The sequence below is a fragment of the Melospiza melodia genome, chromosome 1 (genome assembly GCF_035770615.1).
Source record: "Melospiza melodia melodia isolate bMelMel2 chromosome 1, bMelMel2.pri, whole genome shotgun sequence".
Lineage (NCBI taxonomy): Eukaryota > Metazoa > Chordata > Aves > Passeriformes > Passerellidae > Melospiza > Melospiza melodia.
This window is the reverse complement of record NC_086194.1, coordinates 25,916,238-25,942,210: the sequence shown is the minus strand read 5'-3', so window position 1 is coordinate 25,942,210 and position 25,973 is coordinate 25,916,238. Positions and strand designations below refer to the sequence as shown.

At 41.8% G+C, this 25,973-nt stretch overlaps 1 long non-coding RNA gene across 2 annotated transcripts in view; it reads left to right on the top strand.

Annotated features, from left to right (window-relative positions):
• LOC134415872 (uncharacterized) overlaps positions 1 to 24,837 on the top strand; it is a 69,746-nt gene extending 44,909 nt beyond the window's left edge. Inside the window, exons 2-3 of one of the 2 annotated variants that reach the window (XR_010027127.1) lie at positions 20,631 to 20,722; positions 22,969 to 24,837. This is a non-coding gene — a long non-coding RNA (uncharacterized LOC134415872). Of the gene's footprint in view, positions 1 to 20,630; positions 20,723 to 22,463 lie in introns of both variants that reach the window. The other variant, XR_010027128.1, reaches the window with a different exon arrangement.
• The last annotated feature ends 1,136 nt before the right edge of the window (positions 24,838 to 25,973 follow it).

Sequence of the window (25,973 nt, the reverse complement as noted above, 5' to 3'; positions counted from 1 at the left end):
GTCATTGCCCTCATTTTCAGGGGACTCAGACCACCTGAAATCTGAATCTGCTACACATTGCCTCGCTGCCCTGACTCCCATAGCACCCCCTTCATCTTAATGCTGGAGCAGGCAGAGTGAGTGCAGACTGCTGAGTGCAGAATAAAGCATTTGGAAAAATGTCCTGCTGAACTGGAATCTTTCTGGGAAGGGCTGGATGTGAGAACCAAAGTGCGAGGCTGATGCTGGGGTTGTATAATCTTTTTCTTTTCAGAGCTCTTCGTCATCCAAGAATTGAAATTGTTGTAATAACAAACAAATGCAGGCAGGCAATGATTTGGGAAGAAATCTAGGTGAGATTTGAACAGGAGCAAGGGAGACTGGGATGCATGAGTCACACTTTTTATTTGGGATTGAGTAAACTCAGATTCTTAAGCAGATATGATAAGGTGAGTGGATATGCTAATTCCTAACTATGAAGTTTTTTACCATAAACAATGGTAGAAAAAAGTAGTGGAATAATTCTGAAAAATATACTGACATTTTCCTTTTAAGAAATTTCAACTTTTTTCCTGAAGAAACATTTTTCTAAGGCAATTTACTCAGACAATAATAGAAGTGTATTTATGTAGCTGAAAAGATTAGTAACTCTCCTGAGAGAAAACAACAGATTCCATTTACCCATCGGGAAACTACGACAACTTGCAGCTGCGGAGTGAAAGAATAAGATCTGCTGGAGCTTGTGCCAGGAGGAGCTGCCTTGTGCCCCTGCTCACTGGACTGTCCTCTTCTGGCAGCCCCTGTGAACCTTCACTGCCATGTGCATGAGCTATGAGTCTCAAGGCTGGTGTTTGCACTGCAGAAGTGTTCAGTCAGCACAGCACAAACTTATAAAGTGCTCTCCAAACAGGCAGAGGGCTCGATGAAGTTTCCTCTCCAGTTGTTCCAAAGTCCCAGCCAAAAATCTCAGTGGGATTTCCCGGAGGAATTGCAGATCAAGCGCAGCAGAGCTGCAGCCAAACACCAAGGCTGGAGGTTCGTGTGTTTGCTGCTTTCTTCCATGGACTCCTGGGTCAGACCCCACTCGTGGGTTAGCTGAGACTGTCACTAACCCTGCTTGGCCACTCTCACCTTAGCCTTTGCCATGGTCTCCTTTCCTCTGCCAGCTCTCTCACTGCAGGCTCACCATCTTTCGTTGTTTGAAAGAGAACCTCTAAAGGGTATTTTTTTAAGGCTCAGTGCCTAGAGCTACTTAATTGCATGATAATCTCAGCTTTTGTTTGAAAAGAAATGTGCTAAGCCCTCGCGATGGTGGGGAGAAGATTGTACGTTTGAATCTTTGGGGATTGTAGAAGGCAAATAAAAATATCTAGTATATATATATGTTTAGTTTCATGGTTTGGAGGTGGGAGAGCAGCATTTTACAGTATCACAAGATTGGCAATAGCATACTTGGTTTCCAACAGGACTGACTTTTTTCTCTTGGCCCTTGTTTATTTCTGCAGCCTGATGTGCTTGTGGCTTGGCAAATAAGTCTCCCTGGACCATTGTAATATTTTATTGGAGCATATATAACTATTGGGACAACAGCTGTAAACCAGAAGTGAATTCTTATTTTCTTTTTTGTTTCATACTCTGGCATGGTAGATATTAGAGCCTTGGTATTTTCTGAAAAGGCAACAAAAAGTATTACATTTCCTGGTATGAAAATTATGGGTACAGGAAACAAACACCTCTAATCAGTGGCCTTTTAACCTAATGGCTCTTTCCAAGGTGGATGACTTTAATACCTTTCTGTGCTTGCAAGGCCACATACTTCTTTCTGATTCTTACTTTAAAAGCAGGGGTCATGTTAGGCCAAACATGATTGTCCTCAGCTAGATTTTATCTCCTTTCAGTGGTAGGAGAACAGGCTTCCAAGAACTCTGTCTGGAGGGCTCACTACCTTTCTGCAGCTTTCTCACTTATGGAGCTGTGGTTTTCTATTATTTCCTCCTCCTGTTTCCAACACATGATAGTGCTTTTAGATGACAACAAAAATCAGTTCCTCACCACCAGCACATGCTGGGAGTGAAGGAGAGGCTAGGATCCTGTGCCTTACATGAGGTCCATGCTCAAGAATGACACTGGGAATTCAGACAGTTTTTACTTCTTTTTATTTCCACCCTACATCCAAAAAAGAGGGCTACCCTGTTTGTTGTTGTTGTTTCTGGTTGTAGATGTCAAGGTATTAGTACAGAGCAGCTTGCTGGAATACAATGTCTGTCTTATACTTTGTCCCATCACATAAATTGTTGTACTTCAGAAAAACCCTTAGGTATTGAGCCATGCTAAGATGGGATCATGAAGTGTTCAAATGATGTAAAGGCCATTCAAATGATGTAAAGGCAACAGCCAAATCAGCCCGTTGTAATTTGCCATAGATACTTGAGGGGAGCTCATCAATGACCATACTTCATCAGCTATAGACACATAAACATGAAAAAAAAAATCCAAGACAACCAAAAGTAACACTGGATAAAACAGTAGATATTTCTGATGAAAACATGACAGACCCAATTGGAGAGAGGCCTGACTGCTTAGCTAGAGATGATGGGGATTCTTCAATAGTCCTTATGCTTGCACACCCTGCTACTTACTAGCCTTGGTCCTCTTCTTGAGGAAGCTTTTAAGGTTACTAGCCAGGCTGAAAGAAAGGGGAAGAGTTCATCATGTTAAAACCTACAAACAGGCACCAGGGAATCAGGGATGAAAGCTGTAATGGAAATACTCTAAATCTCTGTCACCCATGATTTGAATTATGCTTTATAGGAATTACTATAGGAAGAATCACATAAAGAAGTGGAGGACAAGTCTTGGGAGAAGCAAGTGCAACAGTGAGCTGACCCGAGCTGGTTTTGGTGCCCAATGACACATGTTAACTAAACACAGCCTCTTCTGTCCTAAATGACTCCCCTGACAGGTGGAACTCAAAGTTATGGATGAAATTAACTCAATGGACATTTTGTGGATATTTTATGGGTGTTTTATGAACATATAATACAGGGATTGTCCATAGACTAAGGGAATGATATCTGTGTATTCCACCAAAGGATGGGAAGGGGGTGGTGGTCAGTGAGGGTGAATTTGAAGGTGTGGGATCATGATGTAAATGGTATGGAATAAGGGATGGAGAATGTGCTGCTTTTGGCTGGGATAGAGTTAATTTTCTACATAGTAGCTAGTATAGGGCTGTGTTTTGGATTTGTGCTGGAAAACAGTGTTGATAATTCAAGGATATTTTAACTATTGCTGAGCAGGGCTTGCACAGAGTTGAGGCCTTTTCTGCTTCTCACCCCACTGCACCAGCAAGCATCAGGAACTGGGAGGAGACATGGCCAGAACAGCTGACCCAAGGGAAACCCTAACATATGGTGTCATGCTCAGCATATAAAGCTGGGGGGAAGAAGAAGGGAATGTTTGGAGTGATGGTGTTTGTCTTCCCAAGTCATCATTACACGTGCTGGAGTCCTGCTTTCCTGGGAATAGCTGAACCCCTGCCTGCCCATAGGAAGCAGTGAATGAATTCCTTGTTTTGTTTTGTTCTGCTTGCATGTGCAGCTTTATGCTTTACTCATCAAACTATTTCCATCTCAGCCCAGGAGATTTCTCACTTTTACCCTTCTCATCCTATTTCCCATCCCATTGAGGGATGAAGTGAGGGGGAGAGAGTGAGAAGCTGTGTGGAGTTTAGCTGCTTTTAAACCACAACTCACTCCTTCACTAAGTTGGCAGTTTTGTTCTTTACATTTTTCTTTCTGTTTATTCTTTCCTGAGCATGTAGTGCTGCAGAGGCACAGCTCTGGTGGTTGAACAGCAGCCACAGGGGAAACATAGGATATCCATGAGGGTGACGGGGGTCTCTAAGGGAGGTGTGATTTATGGAGACAACCTCCTTTCCTGCCAGAGTGGTGGGAGGAAAGCAGACCCCAGTGTTGCTGGAAAACATTCTGAGAAATCTAAGTGGTTTCTTGGCCTCAGTGTGGGCTTTTTTACCCCTCTTAAAGGTACAATTTTACTCTTAAACTGTGAATTACTTTGTTTGGGAATTTCTACCTTATGCCTTAAACATTGATGGCACTTAATAAATAAAGTGCTGCCTCTCTTCTCTTCTGGTCCCTGCTTCTTTATTTTTTCTTTTCTTGTTGATCATTTGCTCTCAGTTCAGCTGCAGAACTCATACACCTTCACTCCAGGTAATCTCTGATCACCTCTCAATCTTCCTCTGTAATAACTTCTCCCTTTGAGTTCTTCATTTTCAGTGCAAAAATCTATGTGGAAAGTGACACGACAAAAGCAGGCCAACTGGAAGCAAGGTAAAGCTGAAAAGGCATGGGATCAGCTATCTTGCTTTTGTTCAGTGCTTATTTATTAAAAGGCCTTGTATTTAAAACGTAGAAGAAGCTTCTGCAGAACGCATCACCTCCTGCACCAGATAATCTAAGGCTGCTGAAACTGTAGTTGATAAAGCTGGTGTAAATTTCATACCAAGTATGCTCAATTTTTAAGTTGTTCATTAATTTTAGATGGAACTTCTCTTCATTTAACATTTACCTGCTTGTCATTTGTTACTACTTCATTAAGAAATTAACTGAGATCTGACACTGAGTATGTAAGGAGGTCTCTGTCCCAAAGAGCTTCAACTCTAGGTACACAAGACAGCACCAGCTGGGAACGGGAACAGAAATAAATGGATGCAGGAATTTGTCCTATGACAAATGGCAGGACAGTAGCAGTGATGTGATGAGAAACTGAGTCTCTTAGCACCTAAGTCAATGCCCTTTTCACTGGGCTACAGTAATAACAGCAATGAGCCCTGCTAACAAGGAGGTAATTTTGGTATTCATAGCAAGATTAACCAACACACCATGTCCAGTAGAGACAACTCAAAATTCATATACACAAAGGGCACATTTGTTACAAATTCACTGAATCCTTTTAACCTTTTTCCATTTATGTCTGAATATTAGCACTTGGAAATATGCAGAACTAGGGCTTAACAAGCTCAAAGAGTTAGATTATGGATGTTACTGTGCTCCTTCAATTTCATTAAATGGCATGCAAGGTAATTATGAGTCATTGAGTTTCCTCTCCTCAGAGACAAACCAAAGGGGCTCAATTATTGCTGCTAAATCTAAGAGGAAAAAAGAAGAAAGTTTAAAAAAATAAGAGTCAAAAGCATAGCGCAGGTGGACTGTTCCAAAGGGACAACCAAGCCATGAAGCCCTGCAAGATAAGCAGTGACTCTACATAGATATGAGTGAGTCCAGTGATCAGAGAGAGCAGAACTTAACTCTTGAATGTGAGAGAGGGAAAATTACTATTTCCCCACCTTCCTCCCTCTTGCAGATGAAGGACAGCAAATTGCTTGGTGGTCTGGCTCACAGAAGGGCTGGGATTCATTTTCAGCATGGACAAGTCCAGTAGCTGTATCCTCTGTAAAGACTTTGAATTCTCTATGTGGGAAAGCTGTGCCAGGTGTAGAGATTCCTGTTTGTATGATCTGATTTTGTCTGGGAAAAACTGATTTGTTTTTTCAAATAGCTACCATCTAACTGAATTGCTTTTCTGCCAGTGGTAACGGTTGCTTTCTTAATCAAAAGATACATTTGAGAATAAATCCTGGTTGGTGTTTTTTGGGGGAGCACAACTAAAATTTCAGAGCATTTCCAGTTGATCATGGTATGAGCAGTAGTGTAAGGAAACCATCAGATTTTGGATTGAAGTTTCAAAGAATCTCTTCACAAAGGAGAGCCATCACAATTTGCCTGTGAAGGACAGGAGGGGCAGGACATGGCCACCTAGTTCTGGATGAGGTTCCCTTTTGTTTGTCTATTTCCTTTTCTTCTCGCAGGTTGTTACTTACAATGACAAAAACATTTACCAGATACCTTGAAACAGGCAGTATTCACAGCAGTGCAGAGGTATCCATTACGATTTCCAAATTGTGAGTATTTTGTCTGACCTCCTGGTTTCCCACAGCATCTGATCGGTGCTGCCTAACCTACAGGGACAAGGTATCAGGGAAAACTCCAGTGTTGTCAGTGGATGACCCTCCAGTCTTCTTCCCTTGTGTGTTTGGTCACTCTGAAGCACACACCTGGGCATGCTGCAGCACTGCTAAAAGCACAGGCAGAGCAATGTGGGGTCTGCATTTGGATGGAGCAGTTTGGAGATGTGGGATGAAGATGGATCCAAAATATGACTTCTTTTCCAGAATAAGCTGACCATCTTGTAGGACCCCATTGGCACACCAAAGCATTTTGGCAGACTTTCAGAGCATAAACTTATATCCTCACAAGATGGAGAGATGGAGGGGAGGTTGCTAGAGCCATCTGAGTAGGGAAAACAAACACAAGTAGGAGTAAACTGAAGAAAATTTTTCTTCTTACATGTCATCTCTGTCATGTTTTCTCTGAGACCATTTGTTCAGCTGCCTGTATACACATCTGACCTTGAAAATTTGGCCTGAGGACCTGAAACCACTCTTTGTACCACTTGAAACACAGACTCATCTTGTCATCATAGCTAGGATTAAAGCCTGTTTCCAAACATGTGTCTGCTGCAGTTAAAAGTGCTACACTTCTCGATGTCTCAACATAAAGTATTTTCCATGTGGAATTGGCTGAACCCATTCTATCAGTGATCACTGTACCTAACATATTTACTGTGGAAAGATGACTAGACCACTAAGAAGAAGGGATACAGTTCAAAGGCTCAGCTGGTACATGCTCAGATTTCATTGTCTAAGTGTAAATAACATTATAATAAATGCTTGAATCAAAATTGTGAAACTTAGTTGAGGGTAGTTTCAGGATCCAAACCTAGAACTGCCTAGGAATTTCATAGCTGGTCACTCCTGTGGGTTGCCCTGCTCACAGAAAAAAAATTAGAATAAAAAGGCAAATTTCCAGCTCTGATGCCTGTTCCAGGCCTTGCCAGAAAGAGCAGGCTTGTGGCTCAAAGACCTTGGTTACCTTTCCTAATATTTGAACTTTGGGAAGTTGCTTTATCCTCAGGATACTCTCATTTTTGTCTCTGAAAATGGGAGATAATAGTTCTCTAAACAGTAGGAATAAAGTCTGTATGATACTTCATTAATTTATAATGACTGCTCTATTAAAACCAAATAGAGAAACAAAACCTCCAGTACAAACCTATATAGTCTTCTCAGTTTAAACAACTTTCTGTGTCCATACTACTTCCTTGAAGTTAGAACTCCACAGAGAAACCAGCCAGGGTGGTCCTAATGGGATAATTCTGGGTTTCTGGTGGTAAAAAGTCCCTTTTCTTTTCCAAAAAAAGGTATTTTTCTTAACATATTGAAAACCAGCCACACAAAAAACAACATTCCCTAGAGTTTGCATAAAAAAAAGAGATGTACTCATAAAATGCAGATGACGGGCAGCTTTCCTGTAGTCACAAGTCAGTGCATTCAAGCACTAACATATGTTATTTTGTAAAAGTAAATACCTATATTCAGATCAGTTTTGTCTCAAGATTACTTTTATTAGTGATTGAAAATATGGCAACTTCTTCATCAGCTCTCAGATCCAACTTAAAAAAAGATTCAAAGTAAATCTGAATGCCATGAGATCTCAATTTCTTTTGAGTTGATTTTTCTCATACATTCAAATTATTTTATAATTAAAATTCACTGGTTTTATATCCTCTATTTATGTCCATGTTATTTGGACATAAACTTATGTGACTTGGACATGTTATTTATTTGTCTCTCAGTGATCAATAGGATTACCAGGTCAACAGCCCCATCATAATTGCTTGGTTTATGTCAACAGTACTCATGATCCCTAAGTGGTCTTCCATTCCAGCACTATTTAGGGCCACAGCATTTAAACATCTAACATCAGGCAAGCATGGAGCCATTATAGCCAGTAATGCTAAGGCACAAATGAGATTAAGGTAATAAATATCAGATATCAAAGCAGCTTCAAAACAGCATATACCGGAGTCATGGAAAGAAAGAATTTTTCTGATTCATCATCAGCTCCAAAGAATAAAAAGCCTTTCTGACCACTTAAATGAAATATTCTGTTTGATCCCCAAATGAACTGTTTTATTTTGAAACTGAGATTTTAAAAAATGTTTTCAATTTTATTTCAAAGTATGCTGAAATGAATCTCAAAACAAAAAGTTGTTTTTGTGAAGAAACATCAAGTTTTTATTTTTGAAAATATTAGAACAAAAGATTTTAATTTTGAGGGAATTTCTTCCCAGTTTTATATGTGAAAATAAGTTGGTGAAGTGGGACATTCCTGGAAAGTTTTGGTGTTGACAAATATGCATTTTTCATCTAGCAGAGTCCTGGTGAAAAAATATTGCCCATTCTAAGTGGTCCACAATTTCATAAATCAGATGCCATTCCTTTCTTTTCCCAATGGAATTTATATTTTGAAGGCAAATGCAAAGCTCTCCTTAGGAGGAACACAGCCCTCAGCAGAAGAGGCCTCTAAATAAGTCCAAACCCAAGATGAGCCATCCTGCACCGTGAGCTACTGACATTGCATTGATGCTGTGGGAATGATGCAACTCACACTAGAGTCTAAAGTCATGTGGCAGTTTTCTGTCAGTGCAAGGTCATTGAAAATGTTTCATATTCTAAAGTGAGACAGGTAAACCCTGCTGATGTCACCCAAGTTTTGCTCAAGACATTTGGTTTCCCATTGCCCATAAAGACCTGCTGGTGCCACAGGACCTTGGAAGGACAGCACTGCAGCCATAGATTTGTGACACAGTCCTTCACATGTGACAGCTGTGGGGACCTTGCAGAAGGTTAGGAACCCCAGTCTGCTCAAGAAATGCAAGGCGCTGCAGCATACCTACTTCATTGCACGTAATTATACCATTACTCTTAACTACGTCTAATGCAACTTATAAAAAACTTCAGGATTTGCTTTTTAATTTTTTTGCAATTGCACTGATTACTTTCCTCGAAATGAAACTCATTTTGAGATATGATGAGTTCTATATTTTCCACAGATTTGGTAGCTGGTGGAAAATGATTTTCTTCCAATGACTTGAAGAACAGAAAGACGCTTCCTAAGGATGGGGTGTAAGATACTTGACTTCAAAAGCCAAGCTGACAGAATTAACGAAGAGTTCTGTGATTAGTATATATTGCTCTTTGTTTGAGACTCTGAAAGAGAAAGTCATACCTACCTCTTCTCCTCTACAGAGGTAATGCTTTCACAGGAGTGTTTCATGCCAAGCATATGTGTAGGTGTGGATGTTCTACTGGAAGGTTTAGAGGAGAAATTCTGTAGCAATCACACTGATCTTGCAGAGCAACAGCTGCCTTTCAGATTTGTTTCTTTCTCTGGTTCCACTGTGAAATATTTTCTCTTGCTATTACTCTAACTTATTTGTATCAGAAATGCCATTGTGAATAAGACTTAGAGACAAATGTTTTTATCAGCTTCTTGAGTGAAAGAAATACACCCTGTACCACTGGATCCTTTGTCCCATTACAACTCCATCTCTTATCATCCCTCCCAAAAAGATTTGGTTTGCTGCTGAGCAGTCTGAGAAACATGGCTTTGATCTGTGATTTCTGAATGTGTGCAGAATGAATGAATAAGTACTTATAGGTCACAAAATGGAGGTTAGGGATAATATCCAAGTTAGCACACTATGGAGCTTAATTAGTGTTCAGGTGATATTGTCCTGAGATGCTTTAGATGCTCTGGAGAGCTTACGCTGGGTTTGAGCTATAAATCTTCTCAAGGTGAGGAAACTCCAGTGTTTAGGTCTTTCCTGAGAGAATGCTAGGCTGATGCTGTCAGCATTTCCTCTTCCTTCCTTGTCACCAAAAAGAGACATGTGCACTGTCCAAGTCACTGCCTCATTTCTGAATCATGCACTGGTACAGGAGGGTGAGCTGCTGCCTTGGAGAAGGGCACGGCTTTACAGTGCTTCTGTCTTTGGCAGCTTCAGCTGACCTCACTGAAGCCTCTCTCTGCTGTGAATTTGGCCATTAGAGTCTGACTGCAGTCACACCTGCAGCCAGCTGCTTGGTTTTTCAGTGGAGCAGGACCAGCTTTCATGATGTCATTGTTGGTCTTTGGATTAAGCCTCAAGAGACAGTTTCCAGGACTGAAGCTGCAATATGTCATTCATGCCCAGCTTCTAGGTGTGTAAAAAACAAGAAGGAAGGACATACTGAGCCTCCCCAAATCCTCATGTTGGTGTGTCCTTTTCATTACTGAATATCAAAGTATTCAAAGTTAATCCTACAACTCTTCCTGCAGGACAAACAAGTCTCTGAGTCAATTGCAAGCGCAGAAAAGAACTTCTTCCCCTCCAAAATAGGGAGGTGCTTTATTGCAGAAACTCTGCAGAACACACACACTTCCAGCAACCCACTGAAATCAGAGAACAATGACAGAGACTATATTTATGGGGTTTTTTTCCCTCTTACCTCTTTGGCAAAAGGAGAGTGGGCGGAGACAGACACTTTGGCTCCACATTCACCTAAAAGCCCTTTCAAATGCCCGGCGTGTTGAGCAACACGGAGGCAGCAGTTTCTATCTTCATTTCTGTGTGTTGACAGGGAGAGAGGAGAATTTGAACTGGATCAGCTCGTTTCCCATGGTGAGGCACAGTTTGCATGGGTGTAGCAGTAGTGAGGTGGATGCATAGCCACGAACGATGGCTGCCGCAACCCAGGGAAACAGCAGCGAACCTGGCCACATTTTCATGTGGATAGCTGACAGCTATTGCTCCAAATCCCAAACTGAACCCAAACCTGAGGCCACCACATTAAAGTAGTGTGAAGCTCCTGTCTGGCTCACACCATCCTGTGATGCACAAGAGATCACCTGCACAAGTGGAAAGGTGTTGGATCTCTGAGGACTTTCCAAGGAAGGAAAAGGATTGTTTGGTGAGATTGCAGCCCAAATCACTTCCATACAGGGCCTGTGAATGAGGTCTGTACCATGATATCCTGTCAATATCTGATTTTTGCACCATTTCTCCACTGAAAAATGAGCAGTATTATTTTTCTTGCTTGGACTGCACAGAGCTGACCTTGTCTTGTGTCAAGTGTCACAAGTGTCCTGCCCCTGTAAAGAAAAGGTCCAAGCCCAGGAAGTGGAGCTGGTTTAGGGGGAATAGAAGAAAAACTGGCCCTGACTGGAAACCTGGAGTATATGCTTGCTTCTGAGACCAATTTGCCAAGACTGAAATGTTCTGGAGGCAAAGGGATTATACCAGACATGAACCTGTCCTGCTGTGTTTTGTAAAAAATTGGGTGTGTAGAGTACAACTGCCTTCGGGCACGTTTAGCCTGCAAAACCTGTTAATCTTGGTAGAAAATAGGATTTACTGCCCTCAAATGCACCACAAGAGCTCTGCTCCCATTCAGGGTAGTATTTGTGTTATTGAAAATAATTTCTAGCATTACTTTAAAAGTCATGTAAATGGAAAGAAATGTTTTTCCTGCCTCAGAAAACGTTGAAGAAAATCTTGACCAATTTAAATACACCAACATGCATCCTCACATGGACACTGAAATATTGCTGGTATTTATGACAATTTAATTTTTCCCTAATGACTTTCTCCACCCCTTTTAATGATGTACAAACAGCACCAATAGCAAAAATTCACACTTCTGCTTTATGGTCATATTAAACTTCTCTATTACAATCAATGCCAGATATGTTTGTAGACTAAAAACAACCTTTAAGCTTTAAATAACATTTCTATTTCTCTTATGATGATTCAGTTACTTGCATTTTGTTCAGTCTGACATATCACATAATATCCCAGATGAAAATTTTTATGTATCTCATCGAAGTCTGAATATCTGTCAAACTCTTCCAGTGAAGAACTACTATTGCTTAGAAAATGCTGTGAAAGTGATAAAACCCCCGACGTGAACATCTGACCAGTTGGGCTTCAGCTCGCTTGGTCCCCAGCTCCCACATGAGGTTGCTTTTTGATGCTTCATGTTTGGTTCTATGGCTGTGAGGTCATCAGGGGCACTTCCCTCAGTGACTCATGGATCCATTTGGAGCCGAGGGGAGGAGGTGAAAGGGGAGAAGGGACGTGTGTGTGTGCGTGGGTACGCGCAGAGCAATCCAGGGCATGCAGTGCAGGGGGTGAAGCAAGGCAGGCAGCTCTGCTGCACCATGCCCAGGAGGGAAGGCTGCCTGCTGCAGGTGCTCTGGGCACACATTGCCAAAATGGCCATGACAGCTGCCACCACACATTGGTCACTAGGTGGGATGCTTAGGGCTATATGCTACAAACACGCCTCGTGCCCAAGAGCCCTTGAAAGAGTAAAACCAGCAAGGCCAGACACAGGCATAAGCAACTCCAGATGGTTATTTTGGGTCCTATGCTTCTGGCATCCTTGGGAGCCTGTGTCTTCTGTGCCTTGCATCCCTCCTGGCAGGCTCCCTCCCAGTAGCTGCTTTGCAAAAGCTGCCTCCTCCCTCAGCACACTGACAGGAACCAGTACCTTTGATATGCAGGGATGGAGATTTCCACAGACCAGACAGCACAGGGCAGATTGCTCCACCCTGGGTGATTCCATGCACTCCATCCTGAACGGGAATAAACCTTTCAGGGAAAGACCTCGAGCAGAAGGCTTGGAAGTGAAATCTTCACTGGGAGAGCTAGGATGCTAAACAGAGAATTTGATGTTGTAGAAGGGCCTGGAGATGTGAGTTTTACAAAGAGGAATTTAAGATTCTCCTTCTAAATATATTAGTTCACCAAAAAGGAAAACAAGGACCAGATTCTGATCTCAACAATGTCATTGTAAATATGGATAATAGCACTGATTTCAGCTAATTCTAGAAGTGATGACCTTACATTAAAACTAGTGGTAAAACTACCCATGATTCAGTGGAACTGAGAAATCACCTCACCAAGACCCAAGTGCAATGCATTTTGAAATGCCAGAAACACAGCTGTGTCCTTGTCTACATCCCAGCCAGTAATTTCAACCCAAATGAGATGCCCTGTAGTTGCAGCTAAATCTAGCGAATGCTTTGAAGTGAGGTTGTGCTCTTGCAATTATTTGAATAGTTGTGAAAAATAAATCGATTCAGCTCATTCTCATATGCCAGTTGGCACACAGGACAACAGGACTGGAAAGATAATTCCAGGGTCACTGATTCTAACTGCTTGGTCGTGGGCACTAATTCAAGTTCCTTCATGAAAGGGGAACATCAAAGTGATACACAGCATTTGAGATAAATTCTCACCAGGGACTTGTAAAATGTCATTAATACATCCTTGTCTCCTTTAGCCACTAGTTCATATGGCATCTGCAAACACAGGTAGAAAACAAATCAGATCATTGATTTGGAGTCAGCTTGCAATTTACTGTGAAATTAAGTGTAAATTATACATAAATATTTTGGGTAAATCTGTTGCATTTGAGAATACTTAGCTTTCTGTTAATATTTCTACTTCAAAAGTACTCATAAGATGGGCAGATGAAATCTTGTTACTTAAATTACAATGCATTGAACAATAACATATCTCTGTCATAATTCTGATATTAAGCCTTGATCATATTTAGCATTTAAAATGGTCAATAACAATTATTAAATCAATAAAGCTTCTTGAACAATCTATAGTCAGCAAATCTAGTGACACCAATAATAACCTAAGAACATGAGATAAAACTTGTGTCCATAAACAGCCATGCTGAAACCTTGGCTTAGCTAGCATCACTATATTGCATGCCAGCAGAACACCTGATAGTGAGAGAAGGTGGCAAGCTGCTTTCTCATGGGCAGTCAGTGGCGTGTTGGGGTGTGAGTCCAGGGGTGCTGTTCAGGCACCCCCTCGTGAGAGACCCTCCCTGGCCAGCAGCTCCTGTGTCCCTCTGTCCCACTGTGTCTGTGGGCCTGGCTGCAGAGCACTCAACATTGCACATGCAGCACATCCCATCACCCTGCACACAGGGGGCTGCTGCTCCATGGCCCTGCCCGGGGTCCTGAGCACAAGGCTGTGCAAACAAGTGATCAGAAGTGCTCCAGCATTGCCTGGCAGGGCTGGTCATACTGGCAATCAAATGACTCTATACCCTGCTCACCTGAATGAGTGCTAAGTGGATGGTAAGTGTTAAGTACACATGGAGACCCTCAACACGATTGTGTCGGGATACAAATCCACATCCCATGTCACACCTCATTAATGAAGGTGTACAGCGCTGAGCAGGGGGACGTGCAGTGGCTGCTTCAAAATATGTCTCTGTCTTGAAGCAGGTGACTGAGTATAAAAATGCTGTGGCATGGTTTTGGCACTGGGGAGTGAGAATGTTGGAGATGGCAGGGAGAAAAGGAGGAAGAGAATTAATTTCTTTTTTACAACCTGCCTTCCCCTTCAGTGCAGGAGCTCAGAGGTATTCATTAGAGGAAAAACCAAGCAATTTTTTCCCTTTCAAAAATTAGCTGGGGATGTCCATTCTATTATTAGAGATGTTCAGATTCCAAGCAAAACTACAGGTGAGCGTAAACCTCAAGAACTACTGGACTGACCTATTCCAGAGGAAAAAGGGAAGTTTTTGAGTAGTGCCATCTATTTATTCTTCTCCTACAGGAAAATGAAATATAGCTGGGCTGTTACAGGCCAAATGATGCAAGAGGATGTCAGCACTGTTCCCATCCACTCTCTGGGGCTGAAGCAACCCTTGAATAGCCCATAGGTCATGCACAGTCCCATCCTCCCACAAGATCTGCTGTACTCCGCTAGCCAGTGTGACATGGGCTGTGACCCACAGGAGGTAATGGAGAGGTTTGACTTGGAAAGGCCAGGTCAGCCTCTCTGTGCTTGGCTTTTCTCCAGTCAGCAGAACCAGGCTGCTCTGCTGCGCCTTCTCTGATGTTCCTGATGTCAGCAATCACTCTGCTGTGGAAACACAGGACAAGTGGAAAATCAGCTTGGTCAGGGATTCACCCAGCTGGTCTGGAACTCAGCCTCTCTTCCTATGAGAAGCAAATGAACCTGTACCACAGGCTGGGCAGTGTCAAAGTACATGGAAATGTAGAGCTGCAGACTCACCACAGCCCATCTCACCATCTTATGCTCCCCATCATGGGATAAGGCATTGGGTTTTATAACTCCCTGTCTCCTACCTCTTACTGTATTAACAGTTATTTGTTTTGAAAGTGTTTGTGCCTTTCCTCTTGGGATTGAAAAAGAAGGGTTACCTTCCTGTGCAAAAAAATAAGAAGAGGATAAAAATAATGGAGTGAGAAGCAGTGGGGAAAGATAAAGTGTCCTTTCTCTGGTGGTCTCCAGACTACTGTTTGGAGAAGAGACAAGGCTAAGAACAGTAAAACAATATTTGGAATTTCTGCGATGTTTGTCCTTCTTTATGATAAAACTTAACAAGGGTTTTTACTAATTGTGCTCAGAAAGATTTACAGTTTCGACACATTTCTGTTTTGTTTAGCGACTTATGGCAGGTGTTGTCAGCTTCACAAATCACACTAATAAATTTTACAGCTATAGTTCTTTCTATAGTTCCTTCTGATAGCATCATGTTTCCATGCATTTCCATTCCCTTGCATCTCCCTACAGCATGTGACATTGCCCAGGTGTGCCAACAGCGGCTGCTTACAGCTTCTCTGACCTCATCCCAGGAATGTATCTGTAGAAAGTATCTTGGGAGACTGCCCTCCAGAGTTTGCCCTTGAATTTTTCCATCATTACAAATGGCAATACAACTCCAGTGGCAGCAGGAGTCTGCACTGCCACAATATGTCCTGGATCCTGTGAGGTGACAAAAGAGCAGGACGGCTGAAGATCTGTTTCCACAAGCCTTCTATCAGCTCTGTGGAGGCACCTCTGGCCACAGCCATGCCATGTTGCAGGGAAGGAAAAAAAATGTTGGGTGGAGGTTCCTAGAGGCTACTCTGCATGCACAAGACTGCCTGGTTGCTGGCAGGAATGTCCACATGTTGTAGGCACTACCTGAGGTGCAAGCCATGACGCTGCCCGTGGGGCAAAGATGTACCTTGAGTGCTTGGGAGGGATGGCCAAATGCCTGAGTGTGCCCAGACTCAGCTGTGCAGTCCAGACAGGTTGGATATAAAAGTTTTCTTTGTCAGCAGATGACCTGAGCTTGGCTTTACTTGAACTCCTTGCTGATGAACCTGGGATAGGTGATGTGAGCTGCCACATGCCCTCTGGGGTCCTCCATGGCAACAACTTGCTTCCAAACCTGCAACTTCTGCAACCCATGGCCTCCCTTCTCAACATCTGCCTAGACTCTGCCACTGGTTTTAGTATCCTAGACACTTCTTTGTGCATGGAAATTGGTCCAGCTTTTCTGCTTTGCTGCCCTTTTTAGAAAGGTACTAAAGTGAGAGAGTATCTATGTTCCCCCAGAGTGTTTTCCAGGGATTGAAATGAAAGTTGAGATTTCTCTAACTTTTTACAGTCCCTGTTTTGTCAGTGCATGGGAATCATGTTTTGGGAGTGATGTGTATCATGGCCCTGATTATTTACATTCATTGCCTGGTTATTTTTATCTGAGTCTGATTTTGCGGGCTAATTACACAGGCACACGCACACAGACAGAAACCACTTTGGCCCATTCCCAGAGATAAAGTAACCTAAAGCATGCATTACCAGCTTGCTCAAAGGTATGTTCTACCATTTATCTGATAGATCTGAAAAATAAAATGGTTTAATGCACCTTCAAATGAAAATACAGAACCACCATAACAAGGATTTCCATGCTGAAGGCAACCAAATTACAACACATCAAAGTATTTTCTAATGCAAGTCATACTACCTCTGGGTGCCCACCTGAAACTTCAGAAACCACAGCCCTTCTCCATGTGGACACAGACACAACACATGACATTTCTCACCCCAAAGTAGGTGTCAATCCCCTCACCTTGACACAATCCTGCTACTCTCACTTACTGATTGAATTTAAATTGTGATGCTTTTTTGGCTGCATCACTGATAGAGCACCTGGACAGTCTCAGGAGGAAGAGAGTCTCTTATCCCTGTAAGAGACTCTTTAAATTGGGAACGTGCCAATATCTTCCCTGTCTCCTGGTCTGAGCCATCTTGGATGTCCTTTTTCACCTCATCCCTTCTGTACCATCCTTTTAACCTTGTTGTAGCCAGACAAGGAATGTAAAAGCTTTCTATGAATGACACATTTAGGGATAAATATCTGGACCATAGCTTTGGAAAAGAGCTTGTGGTGTGGCTGTGGCTGAGCACGGTACCCAGCCAACAGAGAGATGCCAGTGGGGAGCTGTGGGGGGAATAGAGTGTGTGGATAACATTGCTTTTTCATAGCCACTTCTTTGGCAGTAAAATGTGAAGACGGTCTTTGGAAGCTATGAACATTATTTTGGAGAGCTTTGAGAGGTTTTCTTTCTCTATAAGGGAGAGAAACCCCCCCTTCTCCTCACTGCATTAGGTTAGTTGGAAAAGGCGACTTGAAGGCAGAAGTGAGAGTTTTAGGGAAATACTTTCAGACTGGCACTCCCAAGGAAAGGTGGACAGGGGACTTGGCCCAGATAGGACTGGAGATGCTTCATTTCTGGCATGCCACTGATCTGGGTGCAAGCACTTTATGTGTATTCACTGAACTCAGAGAAATAGCGGAAAATTAGAGAGATTTAAGAAATGTGTTTGCGTTGTAACTGTGTTAAATTGCTGTTTTTAAAACTTTACCAAAAGACCAATGTTTGAAGCTGTTCTTTAGTTAGGCTCTGAGGTGTGCTATGTAAGATTAAACATTTTCTTTATAAACTGTGCTAAGAAATATGACACAGTTTAATTTTGGTGGCATCTCTACTGATCCACTGAGGATGTTCAAAAAAGATGGAAACTGAATTGGTGAAAAATGCATCACGAAGCAGACAAGTGTACATTTTTAAAATAAAAGAAAAAGTATATAAGAATAAGTCATAGTGATCAAACCTTATAGAAGCAGCTATGAGTGATTTTGGGTCTGATTCTGCAAGGGCATTTGTTGCCTGTAATGAAAAGACATCAATACTTGTGCAAGTAACTCACTTTTGGAGTGTAGTATCACATATCCACCCACATATGCACGCATATGCTAGCTGTGATAGAATATGCCAGCCACAGACTGGCCTATTTTGATCATATTGCCAAAGCATTTTTTAACTTTCTGTACCAAAACGCTTACTATTGCCCTGACTTTGGATGCTATTTTTGTCCATTTTGAAGAGTATATCCTCCATGGTTTGTGTGACATCATCCAGACAGCAGCCCATTTGCTTTTCTCACCTGCCCTTCCTGCAGTGCCAAAGCATGCCTGCTGTGGTGGTTGCTAGGGCTCACATGTTCCCCTCTGCCTGGTTTTGCCTTCAGCTTTCTTTTTCCTGGAAGTGTTCTCTTTTCCTCAGGAAACCAAACAGCTCCTGGTTACATCCAGCTCTCCTGCTGGCAGTGTCGGGGCAGAGATGCTGTCACTGCTCTGGCACAACCAAAGTGCTCCTGGAGGTCACTGCTGCAAGGAGAGCACAGCAAAAGGGAGAGGTTTGTGAGAAAACAGAGCTGAGATTGCAATGGACTTGGTGGTCCATTGGGACCATTTATCACAACGTCCTATATAGAGGGATCTCTTTGGGAAAGAGATATAGGATGTTGTGATAAAACCATCTGTGTGATGTCAGCTGTAACACCACAAATACAAAGCCATATTCATGGAAAATGCAAGTTCAGAGGCACCCTTGGAGAATTTGGGTGCAGGAATGCTGATAATAACAAAGGAAAAAGTCCTTCCAAATTTTAATTTGCATTCTACAATTTTTAACCCATAAAACCTGAGTAAGTTTAACATCTCACATCAAGGTGGAAGGAGTTTGCCTTATCCCCAGTATTAGGAAATGGCAGCACAGCTCAATCTCTTGACAGTGATGTGACCCTCTGAAAGCATTTTTATGGTCAGGATTTGCTTCTACATATAAAATTAACTTCAAAGCAACTTTTCCCATCTTCTAAAGAACAGAGGCTTTGGATTCAAAAATAAATAATAGAAGGCGAAGTAAAGGAGACCAGATCTTAGCACTTCCTAAAGAAAATGAGATTAAGAAGTATTTATAAGCCATGGACTCACAGCCTTCCCTTGATCTGTATGTGCACAAAAATGAAAAATGGCATATATAGTTGTGAAGATCTCTTTTAGATGGTGAGATTCTTTTAAAATGGTAAGCCCTTTTGAGAAGGCAGGCCATACTTTTCCCTTCTTGGGTCAGACTTAATGTACTATTGACACTTAATGGTGCTGGGGACTCTGGACCTATGTTTTCATCTTTTAGTTATGGTTCATTGCCATTTATCTGTATAAATTCTGTATTTCCCAGCCATGAAACATGAGATTTGTAATGGAGACACTACAAATTCTGTCTCCCCACTTTCCCTGGCATGCTCTGTAACAAACAGGAATGATTGTGTCACGCTATTTTGTGTCACAAAATAATAAAAATTTTTATGCAAAGATGCCACTAATATATGCAATGTGGTTTGAGCCAGTGGACTGTGGTAGCAAGATTAATGAATTATGGTGTTCAGAAAAAAAAAAAGGAAAGCAAAGGGGTTTTTTTCTCATTTGTGATACCTCAAAAGTCCTTTAAAAAGCTGGCCTTTAATTCCAGTGATGCGCTAAAACTGAAGAATGAACCAATCCAGAGGTCCATTTAAGGACAAGGCTCCTGTCCTTCAGAGATGCTTCTCATCCCTGTTAGACATACTGGAAATAACCCTGCTGCCTATTTGTTGGATCTGCTTTCCCAGGATAGTTTGAGAAGCTGTCCTGCAAAGGCACTCTATATGAGTAAGTCCCCATGGACAAGATTCACATCCAAGCTAATAAAAAGAAAAGGTTGGAAGGCTTATTTTTTTTTTTTTAATTAAAAGAGAAGGCTTTGAAGTCCAGAAGGCCAACTCAACATTTCCATGCTGTCCTTGAGACACACTTGTCCAATTGGTCCATAAGATTTATTGCAGCAGCTACTTCACTGCTTTGCCAACCAACCTCAGTGCTCCACTACCTGCAGTGTTAGAAAGATTTTTCTGAAAGTGCTTAGCCTGAGTCTTTCTGGCTACAATTAGAATGTGTTGCTGCTTTTTGTCACCACAGAAACAGTGATCAGATGTTTTGCTTCTTGGCAAAGCCCTTTTACATATTTGATGGTGTTTCCCCTTTGGAGTCCCTAACCTACCTCTTGACATTTCTTCAGTCGCTCCTCAAAGGATTCTTTGGATTGCTTACCTCTGGGATGTCTCTGAGAGGTCCTCACTTTCCCTGATGTGCAGTAGCCAAACTTAAGTGCATTGCTGCACCTGAAGCAGGACTTGTGCTTTGTAAAGCAGAAGGATGCCTGCAGATGCCCAGCAAGCTGTGCTCCCCAAGAGGAGCATTCTTCAGACACCCAACACAAAGTCAGACTTCTTTGCCACTATGTGACAGGGTTGACTTACTCAGCCTGTGCTCCATTTTAATGCCTGCCTTGACTTCTGAACTGCTCCCTAATCAATTTTATTCCATCTTGTGCTTTTGCTTGATCATGGTTACCTAAATTTAATACTTTGCATATGACTCTATTAAATCTTCTCTTTTTCTTTTTTTTCAGCCAATTTCTTCAGCTTGCCAGATCAATCTGGATTCCAGCCTGTCCTCCAATTTGAAAGCAATCTCTGCAGTATCATAGAATCTGTAGCTGTAGTAAGCATATTTTATATTTCATCACCCAGCTCACTAAATGGAAAAAAAAAAAAAACCCGCAATGTGTATAAGACAGAACCTGTCAGGAGTGAGTTTTGTATTTGGACTTTAATGTTGAAGGACTGAAGTTTCCCCTTGGTATGGTAGCCAGCTAGTTAGGCACCTGTCTAACAGTATTTCTCCATAGCAGGGCTCCTTACAAGGAGAGGACAAAAAAGTCACTGAGATCAAGCTGGACAGTCCTGCTAGACCATGTAAACAGAGCAGCCTGCTGGCAGCTCTCTGCCCTTTGCCATACCTGTGTGGCTGCAGCAGGGAAGGCATCACCCAGGCTGCCACAGAGGTCTGAGGCACTCATGACTCGGAAGAGGTTTAAACAAACTTTTGGAGGATGTTGGTGGTTGTTCATAATGCCTTGAAAGCCACCTGCTGCAGAGAGATCCTGGTGATGGCTAGAGGCTGAGGGGTAGAGCAGAGACTGTGCCTAGCTTTACCTAAAGATACATTTTCATGGGTCATCTATTACTTGGGTTAATATCCACTTGTGGTAGATAATGAAAGTGGCCATCCTTTGGTCTAGATTTATCTAAGGTGCTGAAAACCAAACAGCCAGTGAAGTCTGAGCAGTATCCTCAATTCAGGCATTGACATTTCGCTGTCCCTTCTTTAAAGGTTCCACACCATTTATATAATATATAATGTTATGTGCGAGTTGGTAGTTCTTGCTATGAAAAGGTCATACCTTGATTTCTATTATGTTTAAGTGGATTTTTCTTTTCTGCAAAACTGTAAGCCAGAAATATGATTGAAAGGCCAGAGTAAGGTAACAAATGTTAATTTTCTTGTATGGTATGTTATATGTTGTAAGTGAAAGCCAGAAATCAGAAGCTTTTCAATTTGACACATAATGATTGCCCTTAGATATTGGCCTGCTTTATTTACAAGATGTTAAAAATTACATTGTGAATACTCATATGATCATAATAAAATGATTGCCTGCAGAAGTGTGAATTCCATTTAGCCTTTACAAAGAAGCACTTAGTGGGCTTTGTACTGCGTGGGCATGACCTTAGAAAAGGCCTATCGTTTGACTATGAAAACATGGCTTAGTTCCAGTGCTAACAACATCGCTCTGCTAAAATAACTTTGGTGGGCACAACGACCTATAATTTTTGTAACACCACTGAAAAAAGTGCTTTCCTTACAGTAGTGCTAATTGTGTACAGGATAGATTTTTTGGAGTATATTAATAATATTGGTTTGATTAGCTATTTTTAACAAAAAACCTGTGAATTGCAAACAAGCACCTCTGGATGCTTTTTTCAGTGAAAAAAGCACCCTTCAGTGAAGGGTGAAAACACTCAGGTCCCACATTAGCAGTGTTCTGTACTTGATTCTATTATCTCACCATTTTGGTTTTTTATGTGAATCTTAACAGAGCACCCAGAGCCACATCAGTAATATATTATCAAATGGTACAAAAATATGATGATGACAAAAATATGACAGTGGACACTCAGAATTATAACCTGAAAAAGGCACCAATGGAATAGAAATTGTTTCTCTGACCTTGTTCCCACTCAGCCTGGTTACAGAGCAATTTAACTCTGAATACCTCAGTAGTAATTCCTGATTTTCACCAGAGTGAATATGGGAATAATATATTTGCCATCAGTTCACACTCACTGTTACCTTTTCTTTACTTCAGCTGATGTGTCTGATGAAACTGACTATTTTCTAGGCTGTATCCTCTAACTTATGTCACCACTGACGGCAATAAAATGAAGAATGTAAAATACAGCCATTTCAGCTGAGTTGTGAGCTATGACTGCATGAGGTTAAGGGCTCATGACATGTATGCATGCTTGCTGCGAACACTACAGAAGAGGTGTTTTTGTATCAACTCCAAAGAATTTAGGTGAGAGCAAATGCCTTTTTCACTTTTTGGTTCTGTTTGCCTTGACATAATTCTGCTATCCAAAACCCCAAGGGAAAATATTTCAACAAAGAGACAGTCTTTGGTGATTAAACTGTCATGAAACAGAGATGAAGTTGGTGGGATCAATTGGCTCTCACCGTGCCTTGACGCAGCTGTGGCTTGGATGAGCAGGACTGGTTATGACTCAATCTGACTAGGATGGGATCATGCCAGAGGTCAGGGGAACCAGCTACTTACAGAAGCACAGGCAGGTCTTTTCTCCTTCAGGTTTTCCTATTTTAACGCTGGTGATTTGTCACACTTACAGAATGAAGAAAGTGTCCCCAGCACAGTCTTCATCATCATGGACCCCTGTTACTTGGAGTGATGCTGTTGCAGTCCAGCACCTCCAACCCTCATCTTTAGCAGGACCAATGCAAGGATCTGAAAGATCTCTTTGCAAGAGACAGCCAAAGCTTGGGGAGCCACCCTGGTTTCCTAGGTTACTTGAGCAGACAGGCCAGGACCTCATTTTAAGGGATTCTTACATGGCTCCATTACTGAAGCAACTGAAAATCAGTGAAAACGCTGGTAAAGGTGATGTCTGTCATTCCATATTCTGGCTCTGCCCTATTTTCTTCTTTGCCTTTTATTTTAACCCTCCTGAAGGAACAGTGTCTCAGCCTCATCCGATAGTGTCCTTGTGTAATAGCAAAGAGGCTTCAACTGCTGACTTTGAGACATGGTGCTCTGTTGAATAGTGAGGGAACTGTATTATGGAGATAAATTTTTGTCTCAGTTCAGTAAACTCCACGATTTGTTGACCAGCAAATGATGTCATGAACCCTGTTGACTCTCCCCACAGGGCACAATGTGCAAGAAGTACTCGTGGCTTCTTCTCTTGCATGGGTTTGAAAGGATCTGGAAAGACTGCTGCATACTGACATGAAGAGACTGCTTTGAACACAAACACGTATCACAGCAAAGTTTAAAGAAACGTCAAACTTCTGAACTAATAAAGTAAAACTGGAATGATGTGCATATCAATAAAGGCAAGAAACTATGCCCATATGGCTTGGCTTAGTGGTCTTTCTGTGCGAATCCTTAAACAGGAATGAATTCACTCTCTAGCTGGGTTTTGTTAGAGTTTAAAAAGAAACTCAGCAAGGGCTGACCCAAACCGATGCTGCTTAAATTGAATCTAAGCTGTAGCTTCCATAAATCATGTTAGCAGATTAAAGTTACAATTGAAAGGTCTTGATTTGTAGGCACCAGACTGTAAATTAGCTACTGAAGTAGAGGGCTGTGAATTTAAGAACCTGACTGGGAACACCCATCGTATATTACATGTATTTGGCAATACGCCTCCATTAAGGGACCAAAGAAAACAGCACAGCCGTGACTGATCAAGTGGAAGAGAAGTAATACAAAACACCCACCACGGTTTTGTTGCTTCTGGAATATCCTGGAGAGAGTCAAGACGTGAAAAGTAAGCAAGAGAGTCTGAATCTTGCCTTTTGGTAAATATTCATCCTTCTGCTGGTGCAATTCCTTATTTTTGCAGTATTCCTGAAAACATTTTCTCACGTTCTTTGGGCAGATTCAGGCTCATACACATTTTTTGCAGCAGTAGGCCACTCTCTTGGTTCACTATGGGGGCCCAATTTGAAAGGTTAACTGCAAATGCCACGTTATAATCATCTGCATCTACATCAATTAGCTTTTATGGCTGCCTGTGCTTAATATGTGGAGTTCAGCTTTGCATTTAACACATTCCTAAAACTATCTGCAACCCCTCTCTAAGCTTCCTCTCTTCCCGCAATTTCCTTCACCATAACATTTATTCTGTGCTTGTTGTTTTCTTCTCACACAGTGTAGTAGGCTTATGGTACACTCTCTGTTTTAGTAAAGTCTGTTTCTTTGCTTAGAAAAGCTGCAAATAAATGGCATATTTCTTATGTTGGGAAGAATGAATGTGGAATATTACATTAATCGCTAAGTACAGAACTTCTCAAGTTTCCCATATTCACTGGAAATATATGGGGCATGAAAACTTTAGAGAGACTGAAGAATGTTTGAGGAGGTTATTGAACAGCATATAAATAGCTGTGACATAATTTGGGAGCAAATTATGTCATGACAGCATCTTGTGATGTACTTTGTGCAGTTAAATGGTCACACTGCAATGCTGGCTAAAGTTAAGGGGGACTTTCTTCTGTAAAATAAAGTTTCTATTAAAAAACCCCAAGCACTTTGAGTAATTGCTAACAATAACCTGGACTATAGTACTTCAATTGTACAGTTCAGGAACATTAAACCTCTTAACCTTTGAGTTGCCTACTTGATTTTAAATGAATATGGTACTTAAGATGATAACAACTGTGCAGCTTCATTCTTATTAAGGACATACATGATTTCTCCCTCGCACATTAACACTCTCATTATAATAATAAAGAATGGCAAAAATACAGGTATCAAAAGATTATTAGTACCTTCTAGACACAGTCTTTTCACAGTTCCTGTTTCCAGAACTACACCACTCTAATTAGCGTAACAACTATTGCTACATTCAGAGTGTCAACAGTAACATTTGATGACACAGAAACCTTGAAGAGACTCATCTCATCCATTGTTCTGTCAAGACTTTGTTTGAAAAATCTGGTTTATGTCTGCTCTTCCCCTGTGTTTCTTCTAGAGTGTGCAGAGAAAAGCAACAACAGTGGCATCCATTGCTGGGGTTAAGGTGAATCCAACTATATATCATGGAGAAAATCTGCTTTCTTCCAGAACACCAATGCACAAACATACTGCATCCAACATGAACCATTCTGATGAGGATAAAAGTATTTGTATGTATTTGGTAAAAGATCTCCACATCAAAATGTAGATGCCACACAAAACAAAAGACAGGCCAAGAACAAAAACATGTCTTGCTAGCAACAATAAAGGCAGCTTTGCTTCTGGTAATTGATAAGATGTAGTATTTTGCCCAGATTCACCTAACTCAAAATACAAACTGTAACATTCCTACCACAGGATTTAAACAGATGCTGGCTGCATGAATCAAATCTCGAAGGACTTTTGGGAAGGGTGTCCATGTGGGCTGCCCCCAGCCTCAGCAAGGGGGAAGGAGGGAAGGCAGGTCACAGGCACACTCTGAGCTCTCAGGGCAGCCAGGCTGTGGCAGCCCATACAGCACGGTCAGGACAGCACCAAGGCAGCTGTGAGAGAGGAGCTGGGCAGGGCTGAGCTCCCACGAAGGGCTCTGGCTGCCCAGGTCCATCTGCGTGCCCAGGGCCAAGAGAGTGCAGGAGACACTGCTTCTGGCCCTCA